General features: G+C 42.6%; 1 pseudogene; it reads left to right on the top strand.

The window, feature by feature from the left end:
- Positions 1-14,493, top strand: part of LOC111968487 (leucine-rich repeats and immunoglobulin-like domains protein 1) — a 40,406-nt pseudogene that overhangs the window by 3,885 nt on the left and 22,028 nt on the right.

Here is a 14,493-nt window from a genome sequence, read left to right as displayed (position 1 = left end):
CTGTGACACTGCTGCCTTGATGGAGATAGTAGGAAACAAGCGGGTGTTGGCATATTCAGCCAAAGGGAAAGCAGAGGAGATTGATCTTACAGGGAGAGATGATGAGGCATTGAAATAATTAGATGGGGAAATTGGCGAGAGTGACCACTGGTTATTTAGGGAGAATGTTCAATGGTTAATATACTGTACTTCAAAGCAAGAGATTTTCAAGGGTATTCTATATTTTTGCTGTTGCCTTTATTAAACGTATTAGAATATGGTGGTAATTATGCATGCCCATAAGGCTGTTAACACATCACGAAGATTGTTCCCTAGATAAGTGCTCTAGTAGTTTTCTGATGAATAGCCTAATGATACCCATTGCAGGCTTCCTCTCACTCTGTGAGAAACTCTCTCGAGTGGTGGTTTGACTCGTTTGTGGTCACTGTAAAGTGTCTTTGCCTGCAATGGGTTTTACAGAAGTAAATAAAAGCATGAACATTATCAACATTGGCTCCGATCGATGTGGTTTGATACAGAGAGAAAGCAGAGTCCCTGTGTCTGTAAGAAGTCTCTCCTGCTTTGTTCTTCATTTCTACAGCTGTGGTCTACAGTGTCACCTATATTCACTCAAACAGGAAGGAGAATTCTCTGGATTGATCCTTTTACAAACCAGCTTTTGCTGAGTGGTTTCCTATATAGGCAAGAAATGTCAAGCCCTGACAGACAACCAACTACTCACTGCCTCTTTTGACAAACAAGTGTTGCACGGTATACCAGTACCACGGTAATATCACGATACCAAAACATCATGATACTTATGATTAGTGATGCACCGATATCACATTTTTGGATGATACCGATATTCAATATTTTCCATGCCGAAAAAAAAGGATACCGATATTACATTTATTTGCGTCCTTTTAAGCATTCTAGTACAGTTAACTATTTAACACACACACATGGACGCATCGGTCTAAGGCACTGCATCTCAGTGCAAGAGGTGTCACTACAGTCCCTCAGTCAGCCTATTGTGTGTATTGACATTCATATTGCACTGTACAGTTTTACCTAAGATCAATGAAAATGTAAAAGGCAACTAAATAACTTTTTGGTCAGTGTGTAACCTTTATTTATACTAGGCAAGTCAGTTAAGAACAAATTCCTATTTACAATGACGGCCTACCCCGGATGACGCTGGGCCAATTGTGCGCCGCCCTATGGGACTCGCAAGCCGTGATTGTAAAACATAATCAAAACCTATTTCTTTGACTTACTTGCTGTGCTGTTTCGTTGTTCATTTGTTCAGTCATTTCATTCTCAACCAGGATTTCTATGGAACACCGTTTGGGTCTTTGCATGTCAAATAACACTATTTGACTTGTCAAATAAGCTGGTTGACCAGTCAGGACCTGAATATGACTGCACGTCACATAATAATTGAACGCATTCATACGTTTTTGATGTAGTTATTACACATTGATTACACTATCACTCGTATTTCATGTCACAACGATTAAAGTTGTCTCGCACACCTACAGTGATGCATCATGGATGCAAACAATGTTCTTCCCTCAAAACATAGCAAAACGACATCTGTTTCAGTAGCTATCATTAGCTAGCTAACTATATAGCTAGGTGTCCTCTAAAATAACCCTAATTTATAAGACAGTTCTTATTTTATTAATGGTGGTTGGAACATATGTGACATTAGCAACAATAAGGATTAGCCACAATAGTGGACTTTGCGGTTAGCCTTCAAAATAAAAGTATGTCGTTGACAGTGATGCAAATTAATACAAATAGTAGAATTATGCCATAATTGACTAGATCGTGCTAAACGAGGTTGGAATGTTATATAAAATTAACAAAAGACAATTTGACATCTGTTGCAATCACACTGGATGTATGCTACTTTAGAATTGCATTGGGGCATACTTATTTCACTGTACAGCCTTACCCCATGTCGTTGATCCACAATCCATAGGTATCAGTCTACTCGGTGACACCCAGAGAACATTAGCATCGTAGCTCTTATTGCGGGACTCTGAAACAACTGTGAATTGAGCCACATTTATTGTCAACCTATTTGTATTGAACACTATTCCAGAGGAGAAACAATACTGCGTGGATGTTTTGGAGTCTGATGACTCTGAGGAGGACGTTGGGAAAAAATATATTGGGTATGGAGTAGACTGTTACCCCATTTCATTGATCTTAGGTAAAACTGTACAGTGCAATATGAATGTCAATACACACAATAGGCTGACTGGGGAGATGATTTCACATAGTCACAGTGCCGCGATAAGAGCTACAACGCTAATTTTTACGTGAACTCTTCACAGTTGTGTTCTGTGGGGGTCACCGAGTAGATTGATAAACCATTTAATTGCTTCACATTCCAACCTTGTTTAACATTATCTAGTCTAAATATGGCATGATTCCACCAATTGTAACGTTCTGCATCACTTTCAAATAGGTACTTTTATTTTGAAGGCAAACCGCAAATTCCATTTTTGTGGCTAGCTTCACACCACAACTCCGTCAGGTCAAGCCTCACTAGCCAGATGAAGCTAGCTGGCTGCTTTTAACGTTAGCTTTGGGCAACAGGGTTAAGTAGCTGGCTAGCTATTTATTTTCATGAACTGAAGTTCAATTTCAATAGGCGAGCAACAAGTGGCTACCTAGCTAATACTCACAAGGATTCCTAAATCATTGCTAAGAATAGTGAAAATGACTAATTTCTACTGGTCATTGTTTTCAGGCTGGTTGGTACTAGCCTTGTATTGGTACGAGCTAAAGCTAGCTAGCTACCCCAGAAGTTGCTGTTGAACAAATAATGCTTTATTACCACCGCGGTATTGTAAACACATCGTTCGTGGCCGGTGTTTGCTTGTTTGCGGACTTTAATTTTTTTTGTACAGCTTTGACAGTGCTACTGATAGTAGTGGTGGCGCCTGGCTTGCATGTGCAAATTCAGAACACACAACATTCTATAATAGAACTGTGTTATTTGACGTGTCAAATTAAAAGCTAATTTAACATGTCATAGTGTTATTTGACATGTATATATTTTGACACGCAAAGACCCAAACGGCGTTCCATAGTATGTCATGAAGTTACTAGCAGTGAAGCTATTACTGTGTAACTCCGGTAAGGCAACATCTGAACAATAGCGCACTTGGTGACTTTAGTGTGTACCGGTGCTCGACCAGTTGCGAAAGCCAACATCACCCACGACAGGGAACGGTTGATTGTCAAGGGCAATGAATTCCATTATCTTGGCGTTAATGTATTTCGCCTTTGAGTTGTCTCGCTGAAATGTTCTTAGTCTTTCAAATGACTGCGCGATCCACACAGCAGACATTGTGGGCTAGGTTAGGAATGCTGCAAAATTGTACGTGGCGTCATTACGTCATGTACCTACGTTTTATATAGGTATGCACGTCAGCTTTGACATCGTTTTTTCACATCGGCATTAAACTAGACATCGGGCCGATACCGATGTTGGCATTTTAAGCTAATATCGGCTGATTCTGATATGTTCACCGATATATCTTGCATCCCTACTTATGATACATTTTAGAATACCTTAGTACTGTTTCATATGATGCTACTGTATTTTTCAGCCCTGTTTATAAACTCAGTTGAATTGAAGCAACAGTCTCTTGTATGGGCAGGTCCAATAATATCCACTTCACTTTCATGCTCATATCATATGTGGCAGCTGTAATCAGCTAGCCTCATCCCCTACCAGCCCTCACTCACCTGCTTCTCTCTGTCAGCTCATCATGCACATATCACGTGAGGCAGCTGTAATCAGCCAGCCTCATCCCCTAACAGCCCTCACTCACCTGCTTCTCTCCGTCCACTTTTCATGTGCATCTTTTCCTCCGTCAGTTCTTTTAAATATCATTTGGCCGTGATGGCGAGCGGGGATGCAGATCCAGACCCTGATTAGTCTTCTATTGTTAGACTTGTACATTTGTTACATTGGAGCAGCACGCAAAGCGAGCAATGTTGATACATTGTATCATTTCATCACCTGTTATAACCAAGCGCACAGACCAGTCTGAGTAGACTTTGCAAGTTCATTGTCATGCAGCCTCTGAGTGTCAGAGGGAAAATTGAGCCTGAAGGCATGCGACAGGCATGCTTGCAGCTTTACAGCAAAGAAAACAGTCTCCAGCCTAAGCAGTTAAAAATTGGCGCGCATTTTATATAATTTCACAAACCATGTTGCTGGTCGCTTTAAACTAATCCCAGGTTGCTAATTATTGGTTTGACAACAAACACCGTTGTTCAGTCACGTTACCTAGCTAGCTAGTAACCTGGTAACTTGACATTTATGCTTAGGCAAATTTGATTGGCACAGGAAGAAAGGAAAAGGGACTGCTACTCGTGCTTCAAAGGTACGATTCATATAGGCCTAATGTAAGCCTAAACTATATCAAATCAATTTCTTTCTGGTGCTCCTTAAATTCTGTTTGGGAGGGAGAGGTATGTGTCAGTTAACTGAAGAGCAAAGAACGTTTCAGGCAGTGTTTTCCCTTACTGCCACAATGACATGCAGATCATTATGCATGTATATTCCTTCCTCCCATTGCTCTAGCCAAATCACTGGTCGGTCTAGTCGCCATTCTATGCAGTATTCTATAATACGGTGTGAAGTTCTACTCTATACAACATATTGAATTTTAGTGAAAGGATTTTTGGAGAACTTTTCGAAAAGGGGAAAGTGTCTGGGGACAGGATGCTAGGCCACTTTTTTTCACCATGGTATCTAATATTTGGACTAGTATTGTTGGTATTGTGACAACACTATGACAGACTTTCTGTTACTGCATCATATGCCCCTCTGCCTTCAACCTCTGGTTTGGATTTTGCCCAAAGGAAATGGGTTTGTTTTGGTGGTTTCCTGACAGGCTATGGTCTGGTGGTTCCTCTGATCTTGGGTCCAGTTCACCTGGCCTGAGGGGGGGGGGGGGGGGAAAATGATGGGGTGGAGATTCTGCTGGGGGGTTTCTGCCTGCTGCCTGTAAGTGTTGTCAACATCACAGTCTAGTTCATGTCTGGTTTAACTGGATGAAAGTTCTGTAGTCTGACTGAACCAACTACAATCAACATGCAAATAAACACCAAAACTTTGCAGAGGAGATTGCTGTTGCTGGTAATCAAGGATGTTGCCATCGTGTGACTATGGTTACCATGCATCTTGAGCCAGGTGGTATGAATGAAGGAATGATTGATAGCAGATCAAACTGCCCTAATGAAACAAAAGATAAAACCAAAACGGTTTCCTCCACTTCCTTAACCCCAGATGGACATATCCACGGTGGAACAGCTATACAACAGCAACTGAACAGACTGCAGGACTGTGGCTCTTGTGGTTTCAAGGGCAATTCTTTCTAAGCAGTCTTGTAAACTTGTGGTATTAAGAATGATTTTAGTAGTCTTGGATTCATTTCAGGGGAGCCCGATTTGAAACCAGGGTCTCATTCACAATGGTGTCCTGAGTACAAACATTTTCACAATAACATTTTATATTCCAAAATAACCAAGAAGTAGTAAAAAAAAGGTACATTTTCAACAAACCATTACAATCAATCGAAACAATTGCATTCCTTAATTAATTTAACACCAGAGTGCTAAACTTCCCTAGTGGCACCAGGGAATCAAGATGGAAGGAATTTAGCAGGTTATTGCAACAATGGGGCCTTCTGCCTATTATGTCCCTAGGCCCTAAAGCAACATCATCCTCTAGTTTCCTGGGGTTTACCATTATATCCATAGTGCTCTGATTTTATCATTCCTAAAAATAATCCTGTTAATGCTAATGTTTGATATTTACAGTAGATAGATGCTCAGTGCTTACCTCAATAGAAAAATATGGCTTTTATTTATTGCTTTATGTAAATGTGAACTTTTATACTACAGTTTAAAATGAAATGTGTGTTATGGATATAGATAATATCTATCTAGACAAACACATTAGCAGCAATAAGTGAGTAGAGAAGTCCTTTTCATAACTATAGATAAAAGTTGACATTTACATGAAGTTATGAAGTGAGCTCATCACTGTGTTCACTGTAATGACAATTGAACAGCTGCTGCCAGAAGTCATTCCATAGGAATCCAGTCAACAGAATAGATGGCCTTTTTTGTTAAGACACACTGGGGCGCCAAGTTTTTTTTATTTTTGTTTAAGCCAGTGTCTACAAAGTGGGTTTGATAAATGAATCATCTGTGAATTCTGTAGGCCTACATCTGGTAAGAGTTTGGAAACCTGATTTGAAAAAAAAGAAAGCGACTTGGAGAGGTATTGCGAAGTGGAGAACCCCCTAAACAGACCACCACAACCAAGAGCTGATAGCTATGTGCTCACCAGAGCCAAGCATTCTTACCTTCCAAAAAACCTGCAGTGGCCGTGTCCACTTATTTAGTAGAAAACAGAGGCTTTCAGTACCTGCACATAAATCCACACACACAGGCCTACATACAGTTGTTTATAAAGTTCAGGCCTGTATTTGGCCCCATTCTCTCTCCATGGATGATGGTGTAATTATTGCAGGCTTTTCTTTTTGCAAGCATAATAAACATTAAGCAGGGGGAAATATATTGTTTAATGATCAATCATTTTCTTCACTTTGAAGTACAGAATATAAGATCAGCGGCCAGTCAAGAGGGAACTGGAACAATACTCCCTCAGAATGGACATATTGATGTTATTCTTTCAGATTCATTGAGGCGGTTCATTTCCTTTTGCTCGTAATCAAGGAGTCTAGCGACTGTGGAACAAATTAGGATTTGCTATCAAACTCCAATCCGTGTGTGTGTGTTGTGTATGAGGCTATGTTGTGTGCTCCTCCCTCATTTGGCATCTTTGGGCCTAAGTTCATGCTGAGCCCTGTTTGGCTATATATCAACTTTTTAGCTATACCGGTATGGATTTTTACAATACAGTCTACAAACTTAATTTAGCACTTTATCAAAATAAAAGTTCTCTAAAATTGACTACTTCTCTTTCAGTTTGGTTGAATATAAAACCATCAGAATGGAGAAATCCCATTAAAGCCACTTAAGATTAATTTGTTGCCATCCTAGGGTCCTGCACTACTCAAAACATATTTAGAAATGTAATCATTCAGAAACATAATGTTGACATACCGATATTTCGGCCATATCGCCCAGCCCTCTTGGTGTGGTGGGGCACCATTGCTAAACTACTATTGTTGAAACACTGGGCATATTGTGCTACTTTTTAAATAAAAATAAATTTGTTTTTGTTTGTGGCTGCTTTCTCAGTCTTGTCCACCCTCTCTTGCCTGTGTTTTGCGGGAGTCCAAAACAGTGGTGGTGGTACTCCTGTGTATGCTCTAACTGCCGTTGCCTGGCTGTAAATGGGCCTTTATGACATGAAGGTGGGGGGGGGGGGAGACAGCACAGTGTTGTATTGTGCTCTCTTTGCCTCTGTCTGGCTGGCCCTCTGTTTGGCCTATGGGCGCGCTCCCTCTTCTCCTAGCTCCCTGACAGACGGAAGGTTATTCCCTGACCAGTTTATGGCTGGTCAGACCACATAAAAGCTCTGCTGTTTCCCAACTGCATCACAAAGGCCCTATTGCTGACATTTCACACTTCCAAAGAGCGAAGTTCACACATCTTATCAGCGATAGAGATGAGCAGATAGATTCCGGTCTAGTAGAACCCCTCCCCACCCCCTTCCCCTCTGCAGTCTGCCTTTAATTATGAGGGCACTGTCATAAGAAATAACATCACTCCCAAGCTCTTTCACGGAATACAAAACAAGTCAATTTTGTGTTTTTTTGGGAGTTGTGATGAAGGGTTTATGACGTCAATCCAACAGTGTGTAGTAGTGTAACGGTTGAAGTCTAATGCTGTGGGGGGCTTTGAGTGTTTTGGGAGGTTTGAGGCAGGTCAGATTGCCTTGTCAGACAGGTTTTATAGCTTTATCGCTGCTCTAATGCTGTCTGAGTGGCCAAGAGAACCTGTACCCTCCTGAGCTACCTCTGTGTTGCTATTGACCTGAGGTCTCTAGAGTAGACTGTGCTTCAGGGCAACAGGTGGACTGGGAAGTGGCAGTAGATTAAATTACCTGGCCTAGTATGTATTTCTAGACAAGTCTGTTCAATCTAGGCTTCTCCATCCTCCACTCCCACCTTCACCTCAGTTGATCCTGGTTGCACAACTCCTTGCATGCTTTAGATCAGGGATGGGAAACTGCCCCCCCTTGTAGACCTACTGATTTATTTTTTCCTCCATTATTTATTTGGCTAAAAGCTAGGCATGAATTACCTTGCTGACACTTTCTGGTCAAGAACATAGCGCTGTGATTTTGATCATGCTGACTAATGTTAAACAAGCCTGCTCATTTAGATAAACAGCAGAATTCTTGCTGTGCCATGCAATGGAATTCACCATTCCAGAGTTTCAGCAGAGGGAATAACTTTGTAGTGTTCGCCACACTCCATCACAGATTTCTCTTAGCTTTCAAAATAATGTGTTTTTGGACTGTTAAATTGACCACGGAGATCATTGAGGTTAAGAGTTTTTAGGACATCTCACACACACACTTAAGTTTTTAATGCCTATGTTTTTGGCCTTTTTCTGTCCCATAGCCTTCTACACTTGTGTTGTGCCCCTGAGGCAGTATGGCTGATTCTGGAGAACGTTAGCCCCAGTCAGTGAGGCGTAACCCCACCCCCTCTACTTGTGACTGTAGAACAGAAGGAAGCTATGGTGTTATCACCAGCTGCTCATACAGTAGGTGTTAAAACACACTGAAACTTATCTGATCAGATAGGAAAGAAAATGAAGGTGAATGAACAAGGGAAGACAAATCTGGAGTTGTATAAACACTCCCTTCTCCTTGGCCTTCCTGAGATTGAGAATACATACAAACACAAACAAACACACACCGTCTGTTTGTTATTGTGGTCTCTGGCACCACATTTTTCTCTCAAATGTGACCTTTCTTCTCTCTACTCTAAATGGACAACAGCAAACAATGACATGCTCTACATTTCTGTAGTCCTTTTATCTTATACCAATATAACACTCAGCCTGTTTTTCCTTCTGAAACCTGTTGAGGGGGCATGACAGCAGTCTTCCTCTGAACGGTGTTTTATTGGTTGTTTGTAATGAGGAGCTCTCCAGTTAAGCTTTATTATCCTCAGTTTGCACTGATCAGGGCCTTGTTAAAGGCTGGCGCTGATTGCTGTGGAAGATTACTGTGGTCGGTGTCGCTCACTGTGCTGCGCTGAGGTGGTGTTCTCAGTTGTATTTGTACCTTCCGGCGCCGCCCAGCCTGGCAGAAGAAACCCGGTGATTTTTCACTTTGCTTCAGTATAATGAGGTAATTGTCTCCTGTAACAGGGACAGCAATTTAGCAATATGTGGTACGGTGGGAGGGCCCTGCCAATTATCCTAACACACCGCCCTGTCAGGGCTGCCTGCGGGGCACACACACACTCTACCATTATCTCCTCACACACACGTATACTGTAGAGACTGACTTATCTCGGCAGGTAGCCTAGTGGTTAGAGCGTTGGGCCAGTAACCGAAAGGCTGCTAGATCAAATCCCTGAGCTGACAAGGTAAAAATCTGTCGTTCTGCCCCTGAACAAGGCAGTTAACCCACTGTTCCTAGGCCGTCATTGTAAATAAGAATTTGTTCTTAACTGACTTGCCTAGTTAAATGAAGGTTAAATAAAAAATCTCGACAGAGGGAGATGGAGGTAGAGAGCAGGATAGGTGTTGAGACAGAGGGTAAAGAGTGAGGCAGAAACCTGGAAAGAGAGGCATATGTGCAGTTTGGTCTGCTGAGGCTGTGCAGGCAGCCTGCCACCAGAGGAAGGTGCAGGAATGTGGTGCGTCAGGTAAATCTGTCTCCAAACAATAAGAAGAAGCAGCCATCTCGCCACATGCTTGTGAAACATTCCTAGCCCATCTCTCATGTCTGGAGGCAACCAGAGCTGTGTGTCAGATCAGAGACTACGTGTGTGTGTGTGTGTGTGTGTATGCACATTTGTTTGTGAAAGACAGATTTGTTTCTAAGTGTATTTGACTGACAACACCAATTCTGAACAAGTCCCTATTTTAATGTTAGTCTCTGTGCAAGTGAAGTGGTGGCTATTAAATGCAGTCTAAACTGCAAATTGACTTGTACACAGATGGATGGCTGTGTATCCATTGTGTAAACCAAGTCAGAATCAGTATTGATTGGGAACCCCTGGAACAGTACCCAAATGGGGCTACAGGGTTGTCACAATGTTATAGGGAGTTCTCACAGTTGGGGAAAACCCCTGTAAAATGGAGGGTCAGGGGGTGGTGGGTGTATCAACAATACTAATCAGTCTGTTCTCTTTATTACAGAAATCTTGGCCACAACAAGCTGACAGCCATTGACGTCGAAGTCTTCTCGAACCTCCCAAACCTACGAGAGCTGTAAGTTCCTCAGACATGATACTCTCTCCTCCCTCTGTTCCCCTTGGCTTTGTGTGTGTGCACTGGGATCAGCCTTTTAAATGGCCTTCGTTCAGAACAGCACAGTATCGATTGTCAAGCGGACAGATTATCTATGAACGCAGTTCCTCACAAAGTGCTTCCCCTTCACGTCCTAATGGACTGCCCTGTGTGTATGTGTGCTTAGTCTAATGAAATGTTTTCTGTTAGCAGTAGGCCTAGCAGGCTTCCCAATGATGGTATTAGAGGGGGCATCAGTTAAGTCCCTACTGGACAGTACCCTGAGCAAACACTGCAGTAGATCGGCATCTCACACATGGAACACTCACCATAATTGTCAGGTCCCTGACTGCTATGTGGTATAGTAGTGTCAATGGACAGAAATTCTGTCACGCACACTCCACATTCTAGCATCCTTGTATGTATTGTCTTGAAATTAGTCCAATTGAGAATAAAGTAGGGCTAGTGGTTTCTATATTAAGCTTTCTCCATCACTTGACACCAGTCAGGCTGAACCCTGGCTTGTAAATATTTGATACACTCAGGAGGGTCGATCTCAACCCAGGTAGGGAGGGCACAGACACTCTGACATCTGTTAGAGCCCAAGCACACACACTAGCCGGACACAGCTTTATCCATCTATGTTTTACTCGCATACATTTCTGTTATTATAGGAATGAATCTTACACACTTCAGATGGATACAGTAACACCATATCTATTTCCTTACTACACTGTCAAACCCAAGAGGAAACCTCATGTCGTTACTTCAGTTCCAAATACAACTTGATCAGTCAATTCACAGCAGTATGTTATCTCAATACAATGTTCTGTTACTTTCTCCTTTCAATCCATTATGTCCTCTAACATCATTGCGTCTGTGTTTCCCTCAGGCGCCTGGACCATAATGAGCTGACGTCCATCCCTGATCTAGGTCAGGCTATGTCTAAGATCGCTTTCCTCTACCTGTGAGTAGACCTTTCATTTACCAGCATGGGGATGTCAAGCTGGCATCCCACTGTCCTCAAACTGCTATCCCTCACCGACTTGTCAATGTGTGTTTGAGTGCAAGTTTGGTTATGAACAAGAATCAGGGGCATCAATTGTGTATGGCAGTCGTCATACCCTAGCTCAAAACCAACAATTTAAAATAGGCTACTAAAATCATTTCAATCCCGATTTTAAAAGGCAAATGCAGTTTGTCGGGCTGGCTTTAGGACCATGCAGATGGCTCAGAGCTGATGGGCAGGCTGTTTGATGGAGAGCGCATCGACATAGCTGCAGTGAACAGCGCAACTTTTCTCTCATAACAGTGCAGATGTAGTAGATGGCTAGGTAACTGGCCTGACATGAAACTTAACTAGAGTTTTTAATCCCGATGTAGAAATGCAGTAAATGAGCTTAAATTGTATTTTCTTTTTAAAGAACCCCCGGCAACCCGTTAACTTTGCCATACCCTATGTTAAAAAATGATGCCCCTGCCAAGAATACTGGTGAGACACTCATTCTATTTGAATTGCTATGCTATGACGGTAGTATGTCAGAGATGCACTATATATATATGAAAGGATGTGGACACCCCTTCAAATTAGTGGATTTGGCTATTTCAGCCATACTCGTTGGTGACCGGTGTATAAAATTGACCACACTGCAATCTCCGTAGACAAACATTGGCAGTAGAATGGCCTTACTGAAGAGCTCCGTGACTTTCAACGTGGCACTGTCATAGGATTTTTGCACTGCTAGAGCTGCCCCGGTCAACTGTAAGTGCTGTTATTGTGAAGTGGAATTGTCTAGAAGCGACAACGGCTCAGCCGTGAAGTGGTATGCCACACAAGCTCACAGATCGAGACCGCTGAAGTGCATAGGGCACAAAAATCGTCTGTCCTCGTTTGCAACACTCACTACCGAGTTCCAAACTGCCTCTGGAAGCAACGTCAGCACAATAACTGTTTGTCGGGAGCTTCATGAAATGGGTTTCCATGGCTGAGCAGCCACACACAAGCTTAAGACCACCATGCACAATGCCAAGCATCGGCTGGAGTGGTGTAAAGCTTGCCGCCCTTGGAATCTGGAGTGGAAACGTGTTCTCTGGAGTGATGAATCGCTTCACCATTTGGCAGTCCAACTGGCAAATCTGGGTTTGGCGGATGCCAGGAGAATGCTACCTGCCTGAATGCATAGTGCCAAATGTAAAGTTTGGTGGAGGAGGATTCATTTTCTGGAGCTGTTTTTCATGGTTCGGGCTAGATCCCTTGGTTCCAGTGAAGGGAAATCTTAACCCTACAGCATACAATGACATTCTAGACAATTCTGTACTTCCAACTTTGTGGCAACAGCAAGGCCCTTTCCTGTTCCAGCATGACAATGCCCCCATGCACAAAGGGAGGTCCATACAGAAAAGGTTTGTCGAGATCAGTGTGGAAGAACTTGACTGGCTTGCACAGAGCCCTGACCTCAAACCCCTCAAACACATTTGGGATGAATTGGAACGCCGACTCTGAGCCAGGCCTAATCGCCCAACATCAGTGCCCGACCTCACTAATGCTCTTGTGGCTGAATGGAAGCAAGTCCCCGCATCAATGTTCCAACATCTAGTGGAAAGCCTTCCTAGAAAAGTGGAGGCTGTTATAGCAGCAAAGGGGGGACCAAGCTCACACTTACTTTTGGTCATGTAGTGTACATTGATTGCCTCTCTTTAATGGATGTGAAGCATTGACTGTGCTGAGCACTGAGACTAGTGCTCCAGAGTTCTATCCTGGTTACAGTTTGTGAAACTCTGCCTGGAGGGACTGCCTGTGCTGGCATCTCACAGGAGATTTACTGCCCTATTTTGGAAGAGCCGCTGTGTGTGTGTGTGTCACAGCTGTGAGCCCAGTGGCTGACCCTCGACAGACACACAATTGTGACACTGTCCTGCTTGCCTGGCCTACAGAGTAAGCCAGTCTTTGTTGTTTTCCAGCCTCCAACAGTTCACCTGTCATGGTGGCTACAGAACATTCTCGCTTCTAGGGATGTAACGATTCAAAACAGTCTGATTCAAATGTTTAAGATACGAGAGCATCGGTCTGCGGATGCCAAACCGATTCAAATGTAGCGTGCATCAGTCAGAAAATCTATTCCTTTGTGACAACTGACGCGTCCTCTCCTTCAGTGTCAAACTAATAAGCATGTAACGGTTTTGACAGACATTGATCTACAAGTCATTTTGCATGCCGAACAACCCCAGGGAATATCAGAAGCCTAGTGAAATTGCCTACTGTGCCCAGCTTCACATGCTGACCAACACGAGGTAGACTGCTTGTTCTTGATCATGTACATCTCCGTGGCACCTTCAGCATTCAAATGCTAAAAGTATTTTTACCCCTTGACTTATTCCACATTTTGTTGTGATACAGCCTGAAATCAAAATGTATTAAATGTTTGTTTCCTCACACCTATTTACACACAATACCCCATAATGGCAAAGGAAAAACGTGTTTTAGAAATTTTAGAATTTGCACATCTTTTGAAAATGAAATACAGATATCTAATTTCTCTAAATATTTTTGCGAAATGTATCTATCATTTCTTATAACCGAAAGTATTCACACCCCTGAGTCAATACAATTTAGAATCACCTTTGGCAGCAGTCACAGCTGTGAGTCTTTCTGGGTACGTCTACCCAATATTGGCACATTATTCTTTAAAAAACTGTAGTGACTGGGTGTATTGATACACCATCCAAAGTGTAATTAATAACTTCACCATGCTCAAAGGGATATTCAATGTCTTATTTTTATTTTGTTTAAGCTATCAATAGGTACCTGTCTTTGTGAGGCGTTGGAAAACCTCCGTGGTCTTTGTGAGGCGTTGGAAAACCTCCGTGGTCTTTGTGAGGCGTTGGAAAACCTCCGTGGTCTTTGTGAGGCGTTGGAAAACCTCCTTGGTCTTTGTGAGGCGTTGGAAAACCTCCCTGGTCTTTGTGAGGCGTTGGAAAACCTCCCTGGTCTTTGTGAGGCGTTGGAAAACCTCCCTGGTCTCTTTGTGAGGC

Source organism: Salvelinus sp. IW2-2015, linkage group LG1, assembly GCF_002910315.2.
Source record: "Salvelinus sp. IW2-2015 linkage group LG1, ASM291031v2, whole genome shotgun sequence".
Lineage (NCBI taxonomy): Eukaryota > Metazoa > Chordata > Actinopteri > Salmoniformes > Salmonidae > Salvelinus > Salvelinus sp. IW2-2015.
This window is presented reverse-complemented; position numbering and strand designations above follow the sequence as displayed.